The sequence below is a fragment of the Heterocephalus glaber genome, unplaced genomic scaffold (genome assembly GCF_053883595.1).
Source record: "Heterocephalus glaber isolate CG9 unplaced genomic scaffold, H.glaber_assembly_v1.0 deba00001531, whole genome shotgun sequence".
Classification (NCBI taxonomy): Eukaryota; Metazoa; Chordata; class Mammalia; order Rodentia; family Bathyergidae; genus Heterocephalus; species Heterocephalus glaber.
This window is the reverse complement of record NW_028258329.1, coordinates 20,538,264-20,564,519: the sequence shown is the minus strand read 5'-3', so window position 1 is coordinate 20,564,519 and position 26,256 is coordinate 20,538,264. Positions and strand designations below refer to the sequence as shown.

The 26,256-nt window shown below is 42.7% G+C and overlaps 1 protein-coding gene across 4 annotated transcripts in view; it reads left to right on the top strand.

Annotated features, from left to right (window-relative positions):
• The window catches only part of Homer2 (homer scaffold protein 2), a 95,194-nt gene that overhangs the window by 17,380 nt on the left and 51,558 nt on the right, over positions 1-26,256 (top strand). The window contains exon 1 of one of the 4 annotated variants that reach the window (XM_087188532.1): positions 5,989-6,278. The exons of the other annotated variants lie outside the window; for them this stretch is intronic. The gene's annotated coding sequence lies outside the window, so the exon portion shown is untranslated. Of the gene's footprint in view, positions 1-5,988; positions 6,279-26,256 lie in introns of those variants that run through there. 4 annotated transcript variants of the gene reach the window in all.

The following is a 26,256-nucleotide window of genomic DNA, read 5'->3' as shown; positions in this document are numbered from 1 at the left end:
GGGCAATAATGGCATTTTAGAATCAGCCCATTATTTCCTGGCTGGCCGCCCATTCTGTAATTGTGCAGGATCTTTGTCTGTGAGGCCACAGGATGGGATGCTGTATAGAAATAGGGTCATACCAGACTGTCATTTGGGATTTTCCTTGGCTTATGTGGAAGAGTGAGTTCTTCTGGGGTAGTATTTATTGATTATCTATATGAATTATTTTATTTAAGCTTCACATTTTGATTGAGGAAACTGGAGTTCAGATAGGTTAAGTTACTTGGTTAAGGTCACACATCCAGGACACAGAATGGAGCTGGTGGGTGTATATGTGGTCCAGCTCTAAGGCTAGTCACTCTAAGGCTCATATTTTTTTTTAGAACTTTTATAGTACCTTGAGAAAAAAAAAACACCTTTATTTTATGCATTTTTGAGGGGGGTACTGGGAATTGAACTTGGGACTTTGCACTTGCGAGGCCAGTGGCGGGACCACTGAGCTAAATCCCTGGCCCTTTATTTTAAAAAATACAACTTGAGGTCTAAAAAAAAAAGCAGAGTTGTACCTCAAAGAAGTTGTTCCTGCACCTTTGAAAGGGCAGAAGTTTAAAGTAGTGATTTACTCTAACGTTGTGACCAAATTGTCTGCTTATTTCTTTTGTCTAGAACCTACTGAGCCATTCTGTTACCTTCCTTTGCTCATTCCTATCTTCAGTTTCCCCTGGTCCTTTTCCCCAGATTTCAGTAAAGATTCTGAGAATGACTTAATTCTTCAGTCTTAATGGATTCTGTGTTACAGTCACATTTATTAAGACACTGTTCAAATTATGCAGTAGGAATCTCAGTCTCAAGTAAACCTGTTGGGCTGGATCTACATCTGATCAGTCAGATTGATACTAATTTTGACCTGGAGCATGGCTGTAAGCTCTCCAAAGGCCACATGGCTCACTTCCTTTTTGGCCGTGAATCAGAATCTTTCCCATACTCATCAGTGTTCACACTTTAGGCACATTCTTTGTCTCAGAGATGCATAAGAGCCCTTTTGTTTTCCTTTCTTTTTATCTGCTTTGTTGGGAACTTTGAGCAGAGAGGTACTTTTAGTGATGTGGTTTTCCAGATTGGTTTCCCAGTCAAACAGTAGTTTTTCTCCATAGAGTTTGGGGGTTTCAAGCCAGCCTTGGTAAGAGGTCAGACTGACTCTGAAGTAGTGAAATTTGATTCTCTTTGAGCCTCTTACAAAAATTGATTGTTTTATTTACATGGCCTTTCTCCTGGAGCAAGTCTCCTACCCACTAAAGGCTAAACTGTCCTAGAGAGTCAAGAATGCAGCTTGGTGAGGAAGTCACAAACTGAAATTACGATCTGAAATTCAAATAGGATCTTGGTAAGTGTTTATTGCTGGAAGAAGTTCATGGTTGAAGTCTCCTAGGTAATCTGTTTTTAGACTGAAAATTGTGAGGTAGCCCATGGAACTTTTTTTGGTAATAGGTAAAATTAGTTTCCCCACATCCTTGGCATCAGATATTTGCATGGTGAAGGTAGAAACCACTGTATGTGCTCAAACCTCTGATGTTCTAACGGCCTCTGATGCTCTGAGATTGGGGGTTTATCAGAATCAATAGCTTTATTTAGGTCACCTGTGTAAGAGTGGGAGGCGGCAAACAGAGCTGCACACAAGCAGCCCAGGTGCAAGTTATCCTTGCAAACAGTAGGTTTAGCCCAGCAATATACTTCTTACATCCTAACTGTGCTCCTTCGTCCATTCACTCATTAATTTTTACTGAGTATCTTCAGGGTTGACTAAGACAGATTCAGCTCCTGTTCATGTAGACCTTACAGTATGGCGTGGAAGATGGGCATTGAGTAATTTCAAAAATAATTATAATTCATTCATTCATTCACTGAGTCTTTGCTGAATATATAGTGTGTTCTAGCCATTCTGCATAATACTGGGTATATCAGTGAGCCAGACAGATAAGAGTACCTGCCTCCTACAATCTATATTCTAATAAGACACACAATAAATGAAAACATAAGTAAAAAAAAATTTGTACTAGGGATTAAACCCAGGGAGCCCTGAGCAATATCCCCAGCCAGTTTACTCTTCATTTTGAAACAGGATCTTGCTAATTTGTCTTGAATTTGCCATCCTCCTGCTTTATCCTCCTGAGTAGCTGGGATTCTAGGCATGTGCTACAGTGCTCTATTACTTTTGAGTGTGTGAATGCAGGGCCTTGTACATGCTAGGCAAACATCCTATCAGCAGAGCTATACCCCCGACCCCAAATAAGCAAATTTTATGGCATTCATGTTAGGTGTTAAGTGTCTTGTGGAACAGCAAGTAAAGGTGATTACGAGTGTGGCCTGATTGGGGAGGGTGGTGTGTGTAGTTCCTGCAAAATTTGTGTGTTCAAACTTAATCACTAGTGGGATATTAGGGGTGGAGCATTTGGGAAGTGATTAGGTCCTGAGTCCTCAGGAATGGGATAAGTGCCATTATTTTTTTAAAAATGAAAATCTCCCCCAGGACCTGCCTTGGTTCTTCCACCATATCAGAACACAGGTAGAAGGTATCATCTATGAACCAGAAAGAAGGCTCCCCTAACACATCAAATATGCCGGTGTCTTGATCTTGGCACTTCCTGGAAGCTATGGGGAATGAATTGTATTGTTTATAAGGTGCCCAACCTCTGATAATTGGAGGTAGCAGCCCAAATGGGCCAGGACAATGTACGTCACTTTCAGCGAGTGAGACACATGTGTAAAGATTATGGACGGGTTGGTATTTTTGGTAATAAAAGTTTATGACAGAGAGGCTACGGGAAAGAGGAGTTCAAGAACTGAGAGGCTAGCTGGGCACGGTGGTGTGTGCCTGTAAACCTCGAATTGTGGGAGGCTGAGACAGGAGGATTGCAAGTAGGAGCTCAGCCTGAGTAACTTAGCAACTTAGTGAGACCCTGTCTCGAAATAAAAAATAAAAAAGGCCAAATATGTAGCTTAGTGCAAATACTTTGGGTTCCATACCCACTAGTACTAAAAAAAAAAGAAGAATAGCTGAGAAGCTAGTTGGAAGGGTCATCAATGTATAGACAGAAATCACCAAGAATCAAAACAGAAGCAGTGTAGGAAACAGGGATTGTGATCCAGAAGCTAAAATCACCCAGAAAGGAGAGAGAGAGTGATGTGGGAGGTGGTAGTTGATGCAGCGGTAAGGGGTAGTGGTTGTTGGAGTCTGTCTGATGACAGGAGAGTCAGGATTTCTGGGTCATGAAGTCCCAGGATGCATAAGGACAGACTTGTCTACCCAGAGACCAGCTGAACTTCTCCAGAGGGCTTTAGCCGTGGGGGTCTGGGAAGAGGGTGAGAACAACAAAGATTTGGAACAAACTGGTGATCTGCCCAGTGGAATGTGTGCAAAGGGAGCCTGCAGTATCACATTAGGCTTAGTGACTTAAGTGACTGTCAGTGGCTCCCTGTGGATTTAATATGCTGTTTTCCTTTGTAAAATGAAGATACAAATGCTGACTTTTCAAAGTTATTGGGAAAATTAGGTGAGGTCCTGTATATGTCAGTACTCAGCTTATAACACATTACCAATAAACACTCATGTCTCCAGGAACCACCTTTTCCAAGGAACTGCTGAGACCCCTATGAGCGGCTCTCAGCCTTGCTCCATGACCATGGAAAGGGGATTCCTATTTAAAAACAGATCCCTCCTCGCAAGCGCAAGGACCCAAGTTCCATCCCCAATACCAAAAAAATAAAAATAAAAACAGATCCCTCAGGATCAGGAGATGTAAATGAAAGCATGCGAGTCTGAGAATGGAAGTTTGGAGAAGATAAAAATGAAGTGAGCAGAAGCCGACACACACGGGCCATCTGGCCCTTTGGAGGAGACGGGCAACACGTCCTTGATGGATGGGAACAAGCACGGCTGTTCTGGGGCCAGACTCAGGGTGGCACCATGAGCCCAGCTGCCTGGACACCTGCTGGCAGCCTTGTGTTAAAAGTCAAGCATCAAACCTTTTCCAAAAGAGAGAAGTCTAGAAGAATCAGAGCCTTGGTCCTGGTTGATCACGACCTCTTATCCACACAGAACCCTCCACAGAGTGACAGAAAATGTGTCATTCTTCCATTAGCCATTTATTTCTATCAAAGACAGACCAATCAATATTCTGTACCCTTTCCTTCCAAATCCAAGGAAGTATGAACAGAACTTCCCTGGGTGCTTGCTGTCCTCCCCCTTTGTTCTCTCTGCGCACCCTTCTCTTGCCTCATTGTTGCCACGTTTTCTATTGCCTGGCTGTCTCTGTTTCGGCCTTGATTCACCCGAGTAGAGCTGTGGTTTCCAGCTTCTCTCTGCCAGGCAAAGCACATGGGAGAGGCCTCGTGTGCAGCACACTAAGAGGAGGTTGCTTTGTAAACCTGGGCTGCAGGTTGGTAAACCTCAGCATGCCTTTCTGTGGGGTGTGTACGTGTACATGGGAGGAAAACAGCCCCTAACACTTTGCCTGTATAGGAGGGTTCTCAACTCTTAATCCCATTCAACAAGGATCTGCTTGTTTGACTTTCGGAATTAGAGTACACAAGGTCCCACTAGCAGGAAGCTGGTTACCCTAAGACAATTGCTCTGAGATCTGGGTTCACTCCAAGCTTCTGACCACAAGCACTTTGTCTATCAAGGCAATGCAGAGGCCTCGGAAATGAAGACCTTATCCCTTCCCAAGTCTGACCTGATCCTTACACCTAGTGTGGGGAGGCGGGGTGTACAGCACACTGATAGCTACTCAGAGGTGAGGCAGGATAACATGAGGGCCACAGAGGAAGTAGAGAGAGGGCGGAGCTCCAGGGAGAGGATGCAGTCTGGTGGTGCAGTCTGGTGTGTCTGACGAAGGAAGTGACCAGGTTGACTTTGCCTTCAGGGGTGTTTAGATTCTGAGCAGTGCAGGGTGGGGTGGCTGAGTGACAGGTGTCTTTCCTGGGGAGGGCATGGCTTGTGGGAAAACACAAGAGCTTCTGTTCTCAACCTATAGGTTGGGAATAGGGATTGATGGGGAGGAGACTGAAAAGACAGGTGGAGACAAAGGCTAGATAAGGACTTGGGTTTCAGCTTGGGGCTGCCTTTACAGCCTGTTTATGAATAGTTAGGCAGGGTGGATGCCTGTGGTTGGTTTGAATGGGACATGGTCAGCTTGGCATAATACAAGGGAATCAAGCGCACAAAAGGTGCCCTTCCACTGCATGTCGCTTGTTTGAGGTCTGCAAGGGCTTCCTCCAAGGCGGCATACTCCTAGTGCTATGGGGCTCTGGAGAGCTGTGGGCATAAACTATTTTTGTGCTCCTTCAAATGTCCATGTTTATTTTTAAACTTGAGTCTTTGTAAAGCAGGGAGGTATCATGCAGTTTTTGCTTTTGAGTAAAAAGGTTCTTTTAGGCTGATGGAACCTACAAAAGGTCCTCTTGATTTAAAGTTGTACAGTAGCACAATGCATGTATCTGTCATAATAGGGAAGAACTAATTTGCTTTCCAGAAATCCTGGAAAGAGGAAGCCCACATACAGTTTGCCAGTTTCTTAACAGGTACTGGCAATCTGTGTCTGGCAGTGATGTTCATTTGTGTGTTGGAGATGGGGCCCATGTGACAGGCTGGGACATGAGTCTGAACTTGCCAACCCCCTGACTGCCCACTGGCAGGAGCCCCTGGACAAGGGGCTTAGAGGAGAATATCTGTTATCTTTTACGCATATGCAAATTATAACTGAAAAATTAATGAGATTAACTTAGAGTTCAAGATGGAGGTTTCAGATCTTGACCATATTTTATATCTTCTCTCCCCAGACCCATTAAAGTGATGGTAAAAGAGATTATGAAAAGTATAATCCCAGGACAGCAAAATGAAAGAGAGGGAATTATCAGTAGTTGAAAGATTGTAACAAATTTTGGACAGCAGAAGGCAAGTGAAAGACAATGCCAGAGATGTAGTGAGTGCAGAGAGGGCAAGGGCAAGGGCAAGGGGAGGAGACCAGTCCATCTGCAGATCAGGGAAGCACTGAGTCCAGTGAGGACAGGGACGACAAGTGGTGCTGAAGCTGGGCCTGTAGCTAGATGCCTTGGGAATACTGCTTATGGGGCAGGGGAATGAGGACTGCTGCACATCACTGGCAGAGCCAAGGCGGGGAGTGTGGGTTTTGGGATGAAGTCTTCTTCGGTTTGCATGGTATTAGAGAAGAGTGTGGGGCCCTCCAGCCTTGAGGGATCAGGAAGAGAAGAGGCCAGCGGAGTGGACTTGGCATCAGGTAAGATGGGGGGTGAGAAGATGGTGAAATGAGGCTGAGTGGTTCACGGGGTAGAAGAATATTTTTTAACCGCTTAAGAAACTGTTTTGTGCCTATTGTAGTAGGCTAAGAAATGTCCCTCAAAGACGCCAGGTTCTAATCTTTGACACCTGTAAGTGCTGCCATATATGGTAAAAGTCTACAGATGTAATTAAGGCAAGAATTGTGTCCTGGAGAGATTATCCCGAATTATCCAGATCCTAATGCAATTACAAGTGTCTTGAATGGAAGACAGAAGGGGATGTGAGGATCTCTTTGCTGCAAGTTTGGAAATGGAGGAAAAGGCTGGGAACTGGATTCTCCCCGAGGGCTTTGGGAGCGAGCATGGCCTCTCCAGCAATGTGGTTTCAGCCCAGTGAAACTGATTTTGGACTTTGAACCTTGAGAACTGTGAGGGAAAAAACCAAATTTCTGTTGGTTTAAGCCACCCAGTTTGTGGTAATCTAGTACAGCAACCTTAGGAAATGAGTATATCCAGCCAAAACAATCAAGTGTAAAGGTTAGTGCAGATATGCAAGGACTTAGATTTGACTTCCCACTTTTTTTTTTTTTTCTTTTTGGTGATACTGGGGATTGAGCCTAGGGCTTCAGCGCTGAGCTGCATCCCCAGCCTTTTTATTTTGAGACAGGTTCTTGCTAAATTGCTCATGCTGGGCTTGAATTTGCAATCATCCTGCCTCAGCTTCCCAACATGGCGGGATTACAGGCCTGCACCCCCACACTCTGCTCTTACTCATCTTGAGGGTTCTATACTAGCAAAACAAAGATGAAGGTTACAAAAGGAGGCAGTTAGGGCCCCAAAAGAATGAGTGGCTTCTGAGAGTCTAATGAAACAAACTCCCAGACAGCTGTGGATGAGCCTCAGAATCACTCAGTCCAAATTAGAACTGGAAGCCATTGACTCCAAGAATAATATCTTCAGGACAGAGACTGGACTGGATTCTAGGGAATGAGCAGAGTGAACATGCTGGAGGACCCTATGAGTATGGGAAGATGGGCTGTGTTTCTTGTCAGTAAAAAAGAAGGCAGTAGAAAAACACCATGCAAAGTAAAGACGGTCACAGGCATGTCATATTCCAAACATCCAGCACATGGAGATACTGTCCCAGGAAGGAAAGGCTTCCCTCTACCCTGGATTCTGGAAACTTTCTTCTTTGGGTAGCACTCAGTTTGACATTGAACTGCACAGAAAGAACTGTAATCCCAGCACATTTCTTACTTCTTCAAAGAACAATATTTATGTAGTCATAATAATGCTCTACCTTTAAAATGGGTACTAAGTACTCCACTGTGCTAATCTATTGACTCTTTCTAGTGTTGGATGTTCTGCTTAATTTCTGGTTGATCTGCTGGAATCTGTTTATTTGATCCCGTGAAGCCTCTTTTGTAGGAAAATGGAATTATTGTACTAGGAACATAGGATTATGTATAATGGGGAGGGGCCTCAAGTGCAGGAATGACAACTGAATTTTGAAGGAAGTAGTTGATTGGCTTACCAATGACCATCTGCCTTAGTGGGCTGAGCATGTGGCTGTCCTTGGTCCTGTATTGATGAATAGCCAGTGTGGCTGCCCTAAACGGGGCCTATAGGCCAAACAGGATGTGAGGTGGGGCAGGTTGCTGATTTACAGGTCTGGTATGAATGGGAGAAACCCAAGCGTGTTTCTCTGCCACAAACCGAGATAGGCTATTGTTGTAATCTAGGTCAGTGTTTCCCAATCTTTGTAGTGTTATGGACACATGGTAAATATTTGTGTGGCATACAGGCATGTGGACAGGGCTGTTCTTAGTCAAAATGCCCAGACCTGCACTCCAGTCACCTGGGTCTTGCCCTGCTCCCAGAGGGCTGAGGAGAGTCCCTTCTAAACAAGCCACTTCCACCCAGCCCAAATGATATTTTAATACAAATTCTTACTTCTTTCTTAAGACACCTGGTTATCTTCAATATGATATAAAAAGTGTGAGCATTTTTTATGAGCATTCTGGGATTGGCTTCCCTGGAGCTGTGCACTGCACAACCATTGGCAGGGCCGGTCTTAGCACATCTATGGCCTACATGAGGCTGCTGCTAGGAAGGAGGCTGAGAGCCTGGGCTGCTGGGGAGAGAACAGAGATGGGATATTTCTGCCCTGTGCTAGGTATGAGCTGCCAAGGATTGTGCCAGAGTGACAGATCTGATGGTTTGAGACCCTGAAATAGGGATTCAGGGAAGTAAGTGTGAGCAGGGGTTCAGCAGGCACACCTTGGCTGATGGTATGAATTCAGGCATTATTGTGTAGGTGTGGTCTTGAAACTGTGGAGGAGAGTGTGTGGAAGACTGCACAGAGAAGAACTCAGAGACCGAGCCCCCAGCAGGCCTCCAAGCTTACTCCATGATTTTCAAGTAGAACGAGAAAGTAAGGCCCCAATGGCTTGGGAATCAGAGCACTGTGGTGTCCTGCCCCGTGGCTTGTGGGCACAGTCCTAACAAGATCATGCTGTCCTAAGAACAGTGTCTGCCTGCCCTAGAGGATCCTAGGCCAAGACCTCTGGCTAGGATACCTGAACCCAACAGCACCTCATGTGCTGGGATTTCTACACCCAGCACTCACCCTGTGTTAGCCAAGGATGGCATCTACTCATCTTTGTGTCTGTAGGCCAAGTGTTAGTTTGTGAAAGGCTCTTGTGAGGGTAGAGACTAGGGCTTTGATGCATGGATGCCATGGGGCTCTGGCAGCCTTGCCTCTCAGCCCCTGTTTCTTTGGGGATGTTGAAGCTCAGGTGCTCTTCATTAGTCCTACTCTGAGATGCTCATGGAGCAGATGGTCCAATCAGGACCAGGCTGGCTCACTCCTGCAGGAAACTGGTCTCAGCAGCTGTCCCACCCTCAAGGACCGAAGGAGTTCCAGTCCTCCACAGCTGTCCCTGTGGACCAGATGGGGCTGGTTACACATTTGCCCTTGACATTGTGGAAAATAATAGGAAGGAGTTTTGCCTTGTGGGTCACATGTGATATAATTTCCACATTAGGTCAAAGCCAAATAATCTAATAAAGCAAATATTTAAGACGTATTATGTAGATAAGGTTGCAAGAAATTAAGGGCTGGTAAGAGGCACAATTATTTCTATGTCAGAGTAAACTGGTCATGGCTCTAGCATAGTGGATTTATTCTTATCAACTGGGCTTCCTTCCCTGAACTCCTGCCTTGTGTGCTTCAACCTGGTAATATGTTCTGTACACATCACTTCTGGCTTATGAGGATTCTGGGACTTGTTGCTGTCCCCGTGGGGGCAGAGCCTCCCTGTTTGCACCTTTCTGCTTGTGTCTTTAGTATCATGGGTTGTGTTCTTGGGTCCAAAAGAAGTGGCTGTTTCAGCAGTTCTCATCTGGGAGCCTGGGAGAGCAGGGACAGGTACCCACACTGCTTCATTGTTTCCCCAAGACAAAGGCAGCTGTTCTGCTTCTAGGCTGCGTGGCTGGTAACTAACACACCCTCATTTTTGGCTGGAATCCTATCAATTCTTGAGGCCACTTTGGTGAATTCCTGCAGATTAGAAAGCTGCTTGGCAGTCAGTGTGACTTAGATCGGTAAAGGAAGGAGAAACTAACTTATCTTTCATAAAGATTGCCTGCAGGGCCAAAATCTTTCAATAATGGGGCCTCTGGGGAAATATAATAAATGAGTATTTCTTGGTCACTAGATTGGAGACCAGTGAGTTAACTGTGAGTTAGAAACAAAACCAGATAAGAACCACAAACAAGGCCTGTGGCTCTTTTCAGCGCTACCCCTGGTTTGGAGACATTGAGCCAAGTGCCTGGGCACTCAGGAATAACTGTAACTTGGGGTTCAGTCCCCAAACCACTTCTGCCACCAAAGGTAGTTAGCCCTCTGCCTTCACCAACTCTGATATTTGGAGCCCTCTCACTCCTGTTCTATTTGGTTCTAGTTCTGCACTTGACCTTTAGCATGGAAAGCAAGAGACACAGCCTCTCTCTTGCTTGGGCACAATTTCACACTGCACCAAGCTCATTGTCCCTGGTATGCATTCAGCAAACTCATTCTCAGTCCCTCCAGAGAAAACCCCGGCTGTATGGCCACCATTCCATACCCCTTCCCCACACAGATGCTCAAAGATAGCCAGGTACTGAGCTGCCTGGGTTCTGGGGCAGAGGCTACTGCTGGCTTGTTTCCTGGTATATTCTTTGTGCCCAATACAGTTCTCCTTTGTGGTTGTGTGTGGTGTATCGGTTAATATATATTAGTATACATGTTTATAAGAGTGGAAGTGAAGCATGATGCTCTTTTATGACCTGTCCTTTTCACTTCACAATCCTAGTGTGGGCCGGTTATTGTTGGGATTCTGGAACCTGTGAGTTCTTCCTCCCACCCCTTTGTTCTGTTTTCTCTGAGGCAAGAGATGTCAAGTGACATTCAAGTCTTTCAAAGTCCTGCTAATTCTGTAGGTGGAGAAAGGGACAGAGAAGGTTGCAGCTAGACTGGAACTTTAGTACAAGTTGGTGACCTCCTTATTTTGTAACAATGAAGTAGAGAATAAATCATGAGTACATAAAAAAGCATTTTTCCATGTGGATAAATATTCATTTTAATTTATTATAATTTTGAAAGTCTGGTATTTCATCCATGAACATATACTTTATTCAACCATTTTTCTATCGTGGGGCATTTAGGTTATTTCCAGACTTATTTTGACTTGTTTGTTGCTTTGGTTTTAAGAAGCAGCTATTTTATGATGCCCCTTTTCCACCCCCAGCCCTGGAAAAGACGTAACTTTTCATCAAGTCTTTAGGGCCAGTTTTGCTTCTCTGGGCACTCTCCAGTCTTTGGCCACTTGGCTCCCACAAACTACTCCCTCCCGGCAGCTCTGTCCTTCCTGGACTTCCCACGATGCATTTGCGTCCTTCTGTCTTCCTCCAGCATGCCCTGCTTCTCCATTTGTCCTTTCAGTGAGCACCTGGCACGTTTTTTCTCTGATGCCTTTGGCTTGCTCTTCATGGCCACCCTTCCTCCCTTTCCCTCCTAAGTACTTGACTCCAGACTTATCTCTGGGAAGCCATCCCCAGCCTCACCAGGAGTTGCTCCCAACACACTTTGTTATTATTGAAAATATACATAAAATAAAATTTACCATTTAGTCATTTTAGTGTACATTTTAGTGGTGTTAAGAACCTTCACAGTGTTGCATAGCCATCATCACTCCCCTTCTCAGACCTTTCTTATCATTCCAAAGTGAAACTCTGTACTTGTTAAGCAATAAGGCCCTGTTCACCCCACCCCTGCCAATCACTGTTCTACTTTCTGTATTTATGAATTTGAAAGTCTGATTAATACAAGTGAACTCATACAAGATTTGCCCTTTTGTGACTGGCTCATTTCACTTAGCATGGTATTTTCAAGGTTCCTCCATGTTGTAGCATGGATCCCTTTTTATTCCCTTTTAAAGCTGAATAATATTCTGTTGTATGTTTACACCACATTTTGTTTATCCATCTATTTGCTGATGGACATTGGAATCATTTCTACTTTTTGGCAGTCATGAATAGTGCTTCCTTGAACTTTCACATACAAATGGCTGGTTGAGTTTCTGCTTTCAGTTCTCATGGGTGTGTACCTAGAAGTGGAATTTCAGGACCATGTAGTAAGTCTATGTTTAACCTTTTGAGGAACCACCAAACTGTTTTCCACAGTCCCAGCATAGCTTTTGAACAACTAACCATTTAAGAAATGGCACCCGAGAATTCCCGGGAACCAGGCAGAAGGACTGTGCCTGTAGGCAGTGTGGAGAAAGGGTCTGCATCTCCCAGAGCAGGGACATTTCCTGGGGTGCGCAGCTTGACTGTGTGACCAGCTGCCTACCTACCTGGTCTGTGTTGCTTTAAGGATGGTGGCTGAGAGCATGCTGCTGTGGAGAAGAAGTCACTGCAGTAAGCACAGGGGTGGGAATAAGAGCACAGTGGGCTTCGTGCTCTGGGCTGGGTCAGACTCACAGGCCTGCTGATGGCACCACTGGTCAGGAGCAGCATGGAGTTTCCATATGCTGAAGAGGAGTTCTGAAAGGATCTGGAGCCGTCTTCACACAGCTTGGGCTCCTTGGGGGAGTTACCTCCCAGGATAACTAGGAAGCAAGGTAAGAAAAGTAGGTGTTTTCCTTGGACTCTGCAGACTTTTATAACCACTGCTCCCCAGGGCACAGGGATGCAGAGCTTTAACTGCCCAGGCCACTCCAGGCAAGGAGAGAATGGCAGAGCCCAGTAGGACATCTTCCTGGTTTTGAAATGTGGCCCCTATGCAATCTGCAAATTTGCTTGTAACTCCCAAGCTTGCATTGTATAAAAACCATGTGCTTCAGGAGTCACCTAACTCCTTTCTCGCCTTTCCAAATCCTGTGTTTTCAGTATCTTCAAAGGCATTTGTAAAACTCCTCTTGTTAATAAGAGACCCCACAATAAGCAGCTTAGTGTGAGGCGAGGTTAGTAGCCCAATAAAGGCAGTGGAGGCCCAGAACAGCACACTCTGCTGCCCACTTGGGGCAGATACAAGATCAATTCTTTAGGGCTGTGCTGTGTATCCCTTGCCTTCCCCTCACACCCATTAGGATGGCTGTATCAAAAAGTCAGACAATAGCAAGTAGCAGCAAGAATGTAGACAGATTGGAGCCCTCATACATTGGTTGTGGGAATGCAGCTTGGTGCTGCTACTTTGGAAATCAGCTTGGCAGCTCCTCCAAACACAGTGTTATTAAATGATCCAGCAATTCTGCCCCTAAGTATCCCCAGGAGCCAAGAAAACGTGTCTACATAAAGCCAGTACATGTATACTCATAGCAGGATCATTTATAATAACTCAAGGGTGGAAACAACCCAGGTGTCCATCAACTGAAAAACTGGCAAAGAGGTATATCCATGCAGTGGAATATTACTGAGGCATAAAATAGAAGGAGATACTAATGCACACACGTCATTGATGAAACTTGGAAATGTTGTGCTCAGTGAAGAAAGCCACTCACAAAAGTCTACATATTGTTCAATTGGATTAATGTGAAATGTCTAAAACAGGCAAATACATAGACAGAAAATAGGTTAGTGGTTGTCATAGGTTGAGGGAAGAGAATAGGAATGAGTGCTGATGAGTATGGGTTTTGTAGGTGCTTTGAACTGAAGTAGTAATGATGGCTGCACAATTCTGTGACTAAAAGCCACTGAATTGTATACTTTAAAAGGATTAATTTTAAGGTGGGCATGATGGCGCATGCCTGTAACTCTAGTACTCTGGGAGGCTGAGGCAGAAGGATCACAGGTTTAAGCCTCGCCTGGGTAACTTAGTGACTTAATGAGACTCTGTCTCAAAATAAAAAATGAAAAGGGGTGGGGATATAGCTTAGTGTCAAAGACTTGGGCTCAATCCCCAGCACCAGCTTCCCAAGGGTGAATTGTATGGTATGTGAATTATACCTCAATAAAAACAATTTTAGAAATTATTCATATTTTTTGAAATTTAAATGTAGCTGAAAACTCTGAATTTTTATCTTCCAAATCTGGCAATTCTGTACTTGCTACCTGTTTTGTAAATAAAGTTTTATCAGAATACACAGACATAATAAACTGTTCATAAGCTCAGAGACCAACTGATAGTGTAAATGAAAACACCATAAGCACTCTTTTGAGGCATGTCTGCACCTTTGATTTTGTGTTTTACACCTTTTGTAATTGACTTGGCAAGTTACCAGCCTCTTCACACCATTCAAATCTAATTTTAAACAAGTATGAGTCCTAGGAAAACAAAAATAGCTTTTTCCCCCAAACCCAACTTCGGAGTGGTAGCCGTACCCTTACTAGAGTCGTCTTCTAGATCTGGGACTAGAGTCCCCCTTGCTGCTACCCAGGAACCTAAAAGGGAAAAAATGAACCACAGAACAAGTTTGCCAACACTAGCACTGCCTTTTTTCCAGTAAAGAAAAAAAAAACCAAGTTCCAGGCTTCTAAATTTTTAAACTTTGAAAAAAAATTTAAATTACAAAGTGCAGTTATTCTTTTTGAAGATGTCTTTAATTTGCTGATGATAATAGGGAGAGAAAACTGGATTCTCCTGGGGCAGGTTCAGCTGTCTAAGCTAAAAAAAGGGGATTCTTTTACCTGAAGTAGCAGCTTATGCCTACAATTAACATATTATTATATTCCTTTAGCAAGTTGCTATTAATAACAAGAAGGCATTCTGCACCCATTATCAGGTTTACTCGGAAACCCTCAAGGTGGTCATGTTAATGTCCCACCTCACAGAGTGGGGTGGTATATCCCAGGTTGCACAGATGGTCACAGCAGCAAAGTTTTGTGGAGCAACCCTTCTTTTGTTCGCCTTTGTTCCTGACAGAGAGAAAACACCCTGACAGAAACTGGTCTTAACCCGAGCCCAGTTAGCGTTCCTAAAACAAAATGAGAACTGTTAAATCTTTTCTGTGTGTACAGTATGTCCAATATCCATCTCTTTCTTTTCCTTTCCCAGTCAAGGTAGGGTAGCGTGGTGGCTTTTAATATGACACATTGTCCAGTGGTTTGGAGCAGTTGGACAGTCTGAATGATGCTAAGGCATGCTGAGTTCCAGCTCTTCTGGCTCTCCCACTGCTTTCCTGGTTCCTGGCTTTCATCGTTGAGGGTGGTGGCTCTTCCTGCTCTGGACCCTCTGCTTCCCTGGTGTGGTTGTCTCTCTCTTCTTTTCTTCCCAAGTGCTTTCACTCAGTGTTTCTCTTACTACCTGTGAGTTCTTCTCAGCTGCTGCAGCAAGCTCCCGATTCCAGCCTTCTGACCCTGCATCCCCCTGAAAGGGATCCCGTTTGCTTTCCAGTATCTCTTCCAGGTGGTCCTCAGGTGAAGTGCACCCAGCGTGACCAAGACTGCTCAGCAGAGTCATTGAGTCTTTCTCCCTTCACCTTCCACATTTGGGCCTTTAATTTAAAAAGCTGATAAAAAGTTAAAAAAAAATAAATTTAACAGCTTATCTGAGCAAAGAACAGTTGACAAATCCGGGCACCCTGAAAACCAGACGTTCAGAGAACTCTACTCTGCAACCTGTGCAGTGATAGATAAAGGGTAAAGAAAGCAGAAACAAGGAACAAAAAGTGAGTTGGTTATTTCTAAATTACTTTTCTTTAACTGTTAAAGTGTAGAGGACTACCTTATGCTGGCTAAAACTGGCCTACCTGTGTGGGGACTTGGCTCTTATCTCTCTCTTTTCAAAAGGTGAAACAATTTAGTCTGTGCTTGGTGGCATGGAACTTTAGTAGAAATGACGCCACTTTGGTTTGATCTGTTGGGACCTAGTGCAGGTCCTCAGTCCAAATCAATGGATGCCTATAAAATTAATACCACTTAATTGAGATAGTATTGTGTATTAATATCATACACAATTCATTTATATAAACTATACATTCATTTTACAATATAATCAGAGCCTGTGTAATTACCACAATCTAATTTTGAAACATTTTAATTCCTGCTCAGAGAAAACCAGAGCCTATAAGCAGTCACTCACAACTCTCCCAACCTTTGGTTTCCCATCCCTAGGCAACTGCTAATCTACCTCTGTCTCTATGATTTGCCTATTCTGGACATTTTATCTAAATGGAATTATGCAGTACATGACCTTTTGCGACTTTTACTGAGCAGTCAAGGCATCTATTTTGTAGCCTATATGACCACTTTCTTTTTTATTGTCAAATAATAGTCCATTGTATGGATACTTACTGCATTTTGTTATCCACTCATTCTTTGATGGACATTGGGTAGTTTCTACTTTCTGGCTAAAATAATGCTAGAGTGAACCCACAGGCAGGTCTTGGTATGGACATATATTTTCTTAGCTCTTGGGTATATACCTAGGGGTGTCAATGTTAAATCTGTGTTTAATTTTTTTGAGAACTACTGAGCTGATTGTCAAAGCATCTGTACCATTTAGCTTCCCACCAACAATATGTGAAGATTCCAATTTGTTTGCATTCTAAAAATTGATGTTGTATGACTTTTTGATTGTAATCATCCTAGTAGGTGTGGGTGGTATCTCATTGTGGTTTTGATTTACATTTCTGTGTCCATTTATATATTTTCTTTGGAGATACTTTATTTCAGGTTGTTTGTCTGTTTTTAATTGGATTTTTTGCTCCTTTATTATTGAATTCTAAGAGTTCTTTACATATTCTGGATGTAAGTTCCTGATCAGATGTGATTTGCAAATACTCGTGTACTTCTTTGGGTTATCTTTTCATTTTATTGATGATACTTTCTGCAACATGGGAGTGTTATATTTTTGTGTAGAGAAATTAATAGTTTTGATGTTGCTGCTTATGCTGTATTTAATCCTTTAACAAGTCTTTCTGATGCCACTTATTTCCTTTCTTTTTTTAATTAATAAACTTTTTAGAACAGCATTAGTATTACTCAGCCTTCTGTCACTATAATAAAATACCTCAGACAATTGATTTCTAAAGAGGAAAAGTTTATTTTGGCTCACAGTTTTCGAGGTTCCAGTCCATGATGTGGTGGAACCACGACATTGCTTTTCAGCCTGCAGAGGGGCCCACACGGCAATGGCAGGGAGTGCACAGCAGAGCAATCTGCCCACCTCATGCCAAGAAGCAAAAGAAACCATGGGGCAAATGGGCCTTTGGAGGACACTCATTAGGTTAACAGCAGAACTGATCAAAAAGTCCAGAGAGTTTTCATATTACCCCCTGCCCCTGACTTCCCTCATCATCTGCATCCTGCACCACAGTTGTACATTTGTTGCAGTGAACCCTCATTGATGTTGTAAGTCAGCCACGCCTGTCACATACTCTTGACACATTTGTGTCTTTCCAGTGTTAGAATTTATTGAACAACAACAAGCTCACAAGCTACATTGGTTTCTTCAGCCTTAACTCACTTTTGATTTTGCTTGGCAGTCATGACCATGGCAATTCCAAGTTCTTGATTCCAGTCCAATTTTATGACTAATATCTAGTACTCAAATCACACCTCTGACTTCACACAGAGATGTGCAGGTTACACAGAGGCTGAGAAAGGGTTAAGGCAGGCACAGGATTTACAGAGGCAGCACAAAGAGCATAGACAAAGAGCTGGTACCAATGCAGAGTCACTGCAGGTGGTCAGATCAGGGGTTAATGAACCTGGCTGCAGAGCTGGGAAGGTGCAGAGCTGTGAGGCGAGGGTCCAGATGGCAGTTTTGAAATGAGCAGAATCATAGGCTTGAAAATCCACACTGAGCTGGAGCCTGGGGATGGGTGGAAGTTTGTTGCTGTGCTGATTGCCTGGACAAGGGTCGGTCTTTTGGGAGGGACTATGTGGTGTACGCCAGGTAGCCTGTAATAACATGACCTTACTGGGCTACAGTTTGAAGTGCCTTCCTGTGTGTGTGTGTGTGTGTGTGTGTGTGTGTGTGTGTGTGTGTGTGTGTGTGTGTGTGTGTGTGTGTGTGTGTGTGTGGTACTGAGGTTTGAACCCAGGGTTTTCAGACTAGACTTTATCCTCAGCCCTTTTTTGATGAGATGGGGTCTCTCTAAGTCACTCAGTTGCCCAGGCTGGTCTTGAACTTGTTGTTTTCCTACCTCAGCCTCCCAGAGTGCTAAGATTACAGGTGTGTTTCACTCTGCCTGGCTAAATGCCCTTCCTTTTATAAATCCTGGGTGAGGTAGCATCTAATGTGTTTGATAAGTTTGCATGCTTGGTTTCCCTGATAGTTTGATATGTCCATGTGTCCGTGTTCCTCTGATTTATTGTAATTCACTAAGTACACCAGTGGTAATGCATGATTAAATATATTTATCAGAATGTGCTATATGATTGTGCTGTGCCACTAATGGTGGTTCTTCTCAATAAGTTCCATGTGTCCAGCACTTGGTGATTCTCTACTTGCACCTAGAAGTTGCCTAGTCATCCCAGCTTAGCACTCACACTCTGAGTTGGGTAACTCAGGACAGGGCCCAGCTGTTCTCTGCCACTGGCACGTTATGGTTCACTCTTGGTATCGTACCTGCTGTGGCTTTTGATCAATGTGTAATGGCACATGTTTATTATTATAGTAATTTCTTACTGCCCTAAAAATCCTCTGTGTTCTGCCTTATCATCCGTCCCTCTCCCTCCCCTCTGAAAATTACTGATCTTTTTCATTTCTCCATAGTTTTACCCTTTTCAGAATGTCATATAGTTGGAATCATACAATATTTCCCATTTTCAGATTGGCTTTTTTCACTTAATAATATACATTTAAGGCTCCTTCATGTCTTTTCATGGCTTGATGGCTCATTTATTTTTAGTGCTGAAAAACTGTCCATTGTCGGGATGTACCTGTGGTTTATGCACTAACCTATAAGGGACATCTGTTGTAAACACCCATGTTCTGATTTTTGGGTAGACATGTGTTTTCTATTCATTGGGTAAATGCCAAGGAATGCAATTATCAGATATCGGTAAGAGTATGTTTAGTTTTATAAGAACATGCCTACCTTTCTTTCAAAGTGACTACACTATTTTGCATTTTCATCAGCAATGGATGAGAGTTCCTGTTGGTTTACATCCTCATCAACTTTGGCTGTTATCAGTATTCTGGAGTTTAGCTATTCAAATAGGCATGTGTGGTGGTATCTTGTTGTTTTAATTTGCAATTCCTTAATGACATGTGATGTTGAATATCTTTTTATATGTTCATTTGCCATCTATCATAGTATAAATGTTTTGGTTCCTTCCAAAAAGTCGCGTTGAAACATAACCCTCCAGGCAACAGTTGTGGGAGGTATGGCCTTTGGGAGATAATTGAGTCTTGAGGACTTTGCCTTCATGAATAGAAACAGCACCCTTGCTGGAGCCGGGGATTTAGCTTAGTGGTTCCGCCGCCTGCCTCACAAGCGTAAGGACCCTGAGTTCAATCCCTGGTATCAAAAAAAAAAAAAAAAAAAAGAAAGAAACAGCACCCTTGTAAAAGAGCTTGACAAAGCCAGGCATTGTGGCACATGCCTGTAATCCCAGCGCTTAAGAGACTGAAGCAGGAGGATCATGAGTTTGAAGCTGGTTTGAGCTACATAGCAAGTTCAAGGCTAACCTGGACTATAGAGTGGGATCCTATCTCAAAGAAATCGGGGAGAGCTTGACAGAGGAAGTTTGCCCTTCTGTCTTCTTTTGGCCCTTCTGTCTTCTGTTATGTGAGAACACATTGCTTCTCCCCTCTGGAGGATACAGTATTAATGGAAGCAGAGTGGACCCTCACCAGACAATTAAACCTGCCATTATTTTGGTCTTTGACTTTCCAGCCTCTAATGCTGAGGAATAAATTTCTGTTCTTTAGAAATTACTCATATGGTGATATTTTTGTTACAATAGTACACAATGGACTGAAATACTATGGATAATTTTTTTGGTGATGTGTTTGTTCAGGTATTTTGCCCCACCTCTCCATTTTTTATTTTTCTTTTTTGAGATCGGTCTTGCTATGTTTCCCAGGGTAATGTCAAACTCATGGACCCAAGTCATCCTCCTGCCTTAGCCTTCCAAATAGGACTATAGGACCACACCACCACAACCAGCTCTCATTTTTAAGTTAAATTGTTTATGATAGATTTCCCTCCAATTTAGGGTGGCTGCTATATATAATAGCTGCCTTCTTCTTCCCATAATGCCCTGCTCCCCACCAAAAGCCACCCCAAGATGGCTTGTCCCACCAAAGGACAACCTTCTTCTTCCCAACATGCCCCTATTCCTGCCAAAAGAGTAACCTAATACTTGCTCTCCTCCTAACAATTAGTGACATCACAGGCTCCTCCAGTCCCTAGCCACTACCTCACTCAACCCCACCCCAGCTCCTACAAGAAGCACTCCCCATCCTGGCCACATTGCTTTTGTCTCTCCTTTGTTCAGAGACAGCCCGGCAGATTGTTCCTGCAATAAAGGCTTGTTGTAGCCTGGTCTGGTCTTGGTTTTCGCTCTTTTACCTGACAGTTTGTTGTCTTATTGTTGAGTTTTAAGAGTTCTCTATATATTTCACAATGCTTTATCAGATGTGGGTTTTAGAAATATTTTCTCCTAGTTTGTAGCTTGTCCTTTTATTTTGTTGGCATTGTCCTTTATATTAAAAAAAAAAAGGTTTTAATTTTAATAGAGTCCAGTCTGTCCATTATTTTCTTGCATGGCGTCTGGCTTTGGTGTTGATATGGAAAGTCATCACCATACCTGTGTTAGTTAGCCTTCCTGTCATTGGAACAAAATATCTGATAACTGCAAATTAAAGGAAGGGAAGTTTAATTTGGCTCACAGTTTCAGGGTTTCAGTCATAGTTGGCTGCCTTCAAGGCAGGAATATCATGGAGGAAGGATGTGGCAAAGCTTAGTTCATGGTGTCCAGGAAGCAGAGAAAGGGAACAACCCCAGAAGAAGGGGCCACGGACCAGATATAGTTACCTGTGGTCTTACCTTCATAACCTACCCAGACATATTTAGAAGTATGCTTTACTAATTTGCTAGGTAACTATCAAACTGAGTTAAGAATTCAGTCCCCTTGGAATCATTGAGAATCAAGACCAAACAGTACAGCTGAATGATTTAAAAATTTTTTTCAACAGAAAGGAATCGAGCCTGTAAAATTTTGACCCAGGACAGTTTGGTTGTCGGAAAGATTAGTATTAAAAAGAAGCCAAATGCTTTACATCAGAACAATATGAAGGATGCCTTGAGGACATATCAGGAATCAGCAAGACTCAACCATTCACAGGCTCAGTGGTGCAAAACTGGAAAACTTTGCTTTGAGAAGAGAGCTCCAGGGCACTTGGCTTGAGAAGAGCCACCTAGGGAATTCATTCCCTGGGATTGGGATTCCTTTTACAGAGTTCAGCCACTCAGGCGCTTGGAGGCCTCTGCACCATGATCCAAAGGGGCCTAGCTACTGCTTAAACTGGTGACAGACTTTGTCGTCATCTACATGGTGCCTGTTTTACAGGGATTCAGAATGCATGTTATGGGGTCATGGAGGCTTTCACCCAGATTTCAGAAGAAGGCCTAGGAGTCCAGGCAGTGTGCCTTTGAGAGGGAAATGTGTGAAGCCGTGAGAGTGAAGCCAGAAGTGCAGTGGAGGAGACCCCAAGGAAGTTGGAGAAGCAAGGAATGTGGGCTGTTCACTGAGAAAAGCCACAGGCAGTGAGCAGAGCCATTTCAAGAGAGAAATTATGACAGCTGCAATTGGTGGTGCCATAAGGGCAAGGCCACTGAAGGCTTTTGGCGTCAGATCTCACCACAGCTTGCCCCAGGTGCGGGACACAGGGCTACAGGATTTTAGTGTATGTGCTGCCGAAGCAAGCACGAGGGCTACAGGATTTAATGTTTGCCCTGTTGGGTTTTGGTCTTGCTTTGGTCCCATTCCTTTCTATCCCTTTCTTCCTCCCTTTTTGAGTGTGATTATTTACCCTATGGCATTGTATGTTAGAAGTGTTTAACTTTCTTTTTAATTTTTTTTTTTTTTGTTACCAGGGATCGAACTCAGGTCCTTGCACTTGCGCAGCAGGCGGCGAAACCACTGAGCTAAATCCCCGGCCCTCTTTTTAATTTTTATAGGGACTCACAGCTTAAAGAGTTTGCCTTAAGTTTCAGAGGAAACTTTAGATTTGAACTTTTCAGCAGTGCTGGAACTGTTACGACTTTGGTGACTCTGGTGACTCATAGAGATGGGCCAAATGCATTTTGCATAAAGAGATGCACATGAGTCTTTTGGGGCCAGGAGCAGAATGTTGTGGTTTAGATTGAGAATGTTCCCCCCAACGCCTCATGTGCTCATAGGCAGACTCTTGGAAGGTGACTAAATTGTGGGGGTGGTGTAGCTGACTTGCTGTTAAGAAATAGGGCCTGGTCAGAAGAGGTGGGTCACTAGGGGTGTGGCCTGGAAGGGTGTATCTCACTCCCAGCTCCTCTCATCTCTTTCTGCTTACTGATTGCTGTGATGCAAGCAGCTCCCTTTGGCAAGGCCCTTCCACTATGACATTTCTGTCTTGGAGCCACCCAGTCATGAACTGTAACCAGTCATGAACTGTAACCATGAACTGTAACCCAAATAAACCTCTCCTCCTTTAAGTTGAGGGTGTCAGACATTTTGTGACAAAGAAAGTGTCTAAGATATGTTCTGTAATTCTTTTTCTACATTGTTGGGTAGGATTGGCTAGTATTTTGTTGAAATTTCCATCCGTGTTCATGAGATATATAGGCTGTGAAGATATTTTTGTCTGGATTCAGTATTAGGCTGATGCTGGCCTTTTAGAATGAGCTGGGAAGTATTCCTTTTACTTCTATCTCTGAAAAATATTTTAAGGAATTGGTATAATTTCTTTCTTAAATGTTTGGCAGAATTCACCAGTGAACCCATCTGAGCCTGTGTAATTTCTCTTTAGAAAGATTACCAATTATTGAATACATTTCTTTAATAGGTATAAGCCTATTCATATTGTCTGTTTCCTCTTCTGAGTTTTAGCCCTTCATGTCTTTTAAGGAAGCAATATTTCCATTTCATCTAGGTTATCTAAATTATGGCCATAAAGTCCTTTATAATATTAAAATTGCTGGGATCTGTAATGATATTCCTTTTTTCCATTTCTGACATTAGAAACATCCCCTCCCTCCTTCTCTCTCTGGTTACCCTGGCTAAGGTTTATCAATATTATTGATTTTTTCAAAGAACCAGCTACCAGATTTTTCTGTATAAATTTCCTGTGTTCAGTGCCATTGATTTCTGCTCTAATTATTATTTATTTTCTTCAACTTTATATTTAATTTCCTTTTCCTTTTCCTTTCTAGTTTCCTAAGGTGGAAGATTAGATGGCTTTTTGTGGGGGAGTACTGGGGATTGAACCCAGAGTCTTTTCACTGAGCTACATCCTCACCTCCCACCCTCCCCCTTTTGAGACAGGGTCTCCTCAGTCACTAAATTGCACCAGCTGGGCTTGAACTTGCAATCCTCCTGCCTCACCTTCCCAGAGTGCTGGGATTATAGGTATGTACCACTGTGGGTGGTGAGATTTCTTCCTTTTTTTGGTACCGGGGATCAAACTCGGGTCCTTGCACTTGCAAGGCAGGCGGTGGAACCACTGAGCTAAATCCCCGGCCAAGATTTCTTCTTTGACTCATGTATTATTTAGAAGTGTGTTGTTTAATTTCCAAGTATTTTTGGAATTTTGCAACTTTTTTTCTCTTGATTTCTAGATTAATGCCACTTGTTCAGAGAAAAAGCATTGTGTGATTTCTATTCCTTTAAATTTGTTAAGGTATATTTTACAGCCTGGCGTGTGGTCTTACCTTGGTGAATGTTTCCTGTGGGTTTAAATGTGTAATCTGCAACTGTTCGACTTAGTCGTCAGTAGATATCAATAATATCCAGTTGATTGATGGTCATGTTGGGTTCAATTGTGTCCTTACTGATTTTCTGCCTCCTGGCTCTGTCCTTTTGTAACAGGGGGATCTTGAGGTCTACAACAATAGTACTGGATTCATTTACTTTTCTTTGCAGTTCTATTGTTTTTGCCTCATATATTTTAACACTCTGTTGTAAGGTGTATACACATTAAATTTTTTTATGTCCTCCTTGAGTACTGACTGCTTTTTCATTTTATAATGCCCTCCTTTATCCTTGGTAACTTTTCTTGGTCTTTTTTTTTCTTGGTTTTAAATGTGCTCTGTATGAACTTAATATAGCTATTTTTTCTTATCTTAGTGTTAGCAAGGTATGTATTTCTTCATACCCGTATTACTTGACAGTACTGGAGATTGTATGAGGACCATGTGCATGCTAGGGAAACATTCTACCACTGAGATACACCTTCAGACCTATGTTGTGTTGTGTTATGTTATGTTATAGGTTTGTAAGTTGTCCAGGCTAGTTTTGGATTTGTGATCCTCCTGCCTCAGCCTTCCAAGTAGCTTGGATTGCAGGTTCCACCATACCCTTCCTTTACTCTTTTTTTTTTTTTTTTTCTTTTTCTGCCCTGGGAATTGAACCTAGGGCCTTTACAATGAACTACATCCTCAGCCCTTCTTCTTTTTTTTTTTTTTTTTTTTTGAGATAGGGTCTTCCTCAGTTGCTGTTTTGCCCAGGCTGGGCTTGAGTTTGTAATCCTCCTGCCTCAACCTCCTAGGGCGCTTGGATTACAGGTGTGTGCCAGTACACCCAGATTATACCTTTACTTTCAATCTTCATATGTGTTTATACTTGAAGTGTATTTCTCTAGACAACCTCAGCATCCTGAATGCTGGAATTACAGGCATACATACATCACCACACCTGACTTTTTTTTTGTACCTGGGATCGAACTTGGGTCCTTGCACTTGCGCAGCAGGCTGTGAAACCACTGAGCTAAATCCCCGGCCCGTCACACCTGGCTTTCTTTTGTGGTTATAACTGACCATTTCATGATTCAATTTTTCTCCTTTCTTGCTTTTCAATTATATCAATTATACTTTTTTATTTTAATTTTTTGGTGGTTGCCCTAGAGTTTGTGATACACATTTACAATGAATCCATACCCACTTTCAGATAATACTATAAAAGCTTTGTGGATAATATAAGTATATTATAATAACAAAAATAATCCTAATTCTTCCCTCCCATCTTTTGTGTCATTGCTATCATTCATTTCACTTATACTTGAGTCCATAGAGATATAAATGTATATGCATGCCTGTTTATATTATTATTTTGAACACCTGTTATCTGTTAGTGCAGTTAAGAATAACAAGAGCTTTTGCTCCTTCCCTTACTGCTTCAAGGATGCTGTTTCTCTATGTCGATCTATTTTTCTGACATAACATTTTCCCTCTTTCTGAACTTTTTACATTCTTGCAAGGCACATCTACTGGCAACAAACTCCACCACTACTTCACTTTTGAAGGATAATTTCACAGGGAACAGAATTTTAGATTTTTAAAAATCTCAGCAGTTTAAATATTTCACTCCACTCTCTTCTTGCTTTCATGGTTTCTGAGAAGTCAAGTGTCATTTTTACTTTTGCTCCTTTATAACTAAGGTAGTTCTCCCCCCTTTGGCTTTTTCCAAGATATTTTTCTTTATTTTTGATTTTCTAAAGTTTGAATGTGGTATGCATAGGTGTAGTTTTTCTTGCCATTTAACTTACTTTGCTTGGTGTTGCCTGACTTCTGGATCTGTGGATTGCTGCCTGACATTAATTTATGTGAAATATTTTGTTATTATTGCTGTAAATGTTGCTTCTGATCTTTTTCTTCTTTTGGTATTCCTGTTATACATATGTTGTATCTTTTGTAGTTTTCTCCCAGTTCTTGGATATTCTGGGGTTTTCTCCAGTCTTTTCTCTTTGCTTTTTGGTTTTGGAAGTTTCCGATGGCACATCTCAAGATCTTTGCTCCACCCTACCCAGTCTGCTAATGAGCCCGTCAGAGGTACTCTTCATTTCTGTCACACTGTTTTTGATCTGTAGCATTTCTGTTTGATTCTTTCTTAGAACTTCCATCTCTCTGCTTACATTCTATTATTGCATATTGTCTGCTTTTTCCATTAAAGGAAATCTTTAGCATATTAATCATAGTTTTTAAAAAACTTCCTGCCTGATAATTCCAGTATTCCTGCCATGTCTGACTCCAAGTTCTGATGCTGTTCATCTCTTCAAACTTTTTAAATTTTAATTTATAATATACAGTTCCTCGTAATTTTTTTGTTGAAAGCTGGACATGAGTATAGAGTAAAAAGAATGGGAATAAGTAGGCCATTAGTAATGTGGGGGTGCTGAAGGGGCCCAGAGTCTTTGGTGGCCTGTGCCCCTGGGCTGTGGACTTCCCCAGTGTTCTCAGTTTCCTTCTGCCCCTGGATGGCTGAGGGTGCTGGAGTTGGGGACTTCAGTCTCTCAGGCTGTTAGGCTCTGATAGCATCCCAGCACATTGGGCTCTGTTAAGCAGAGGT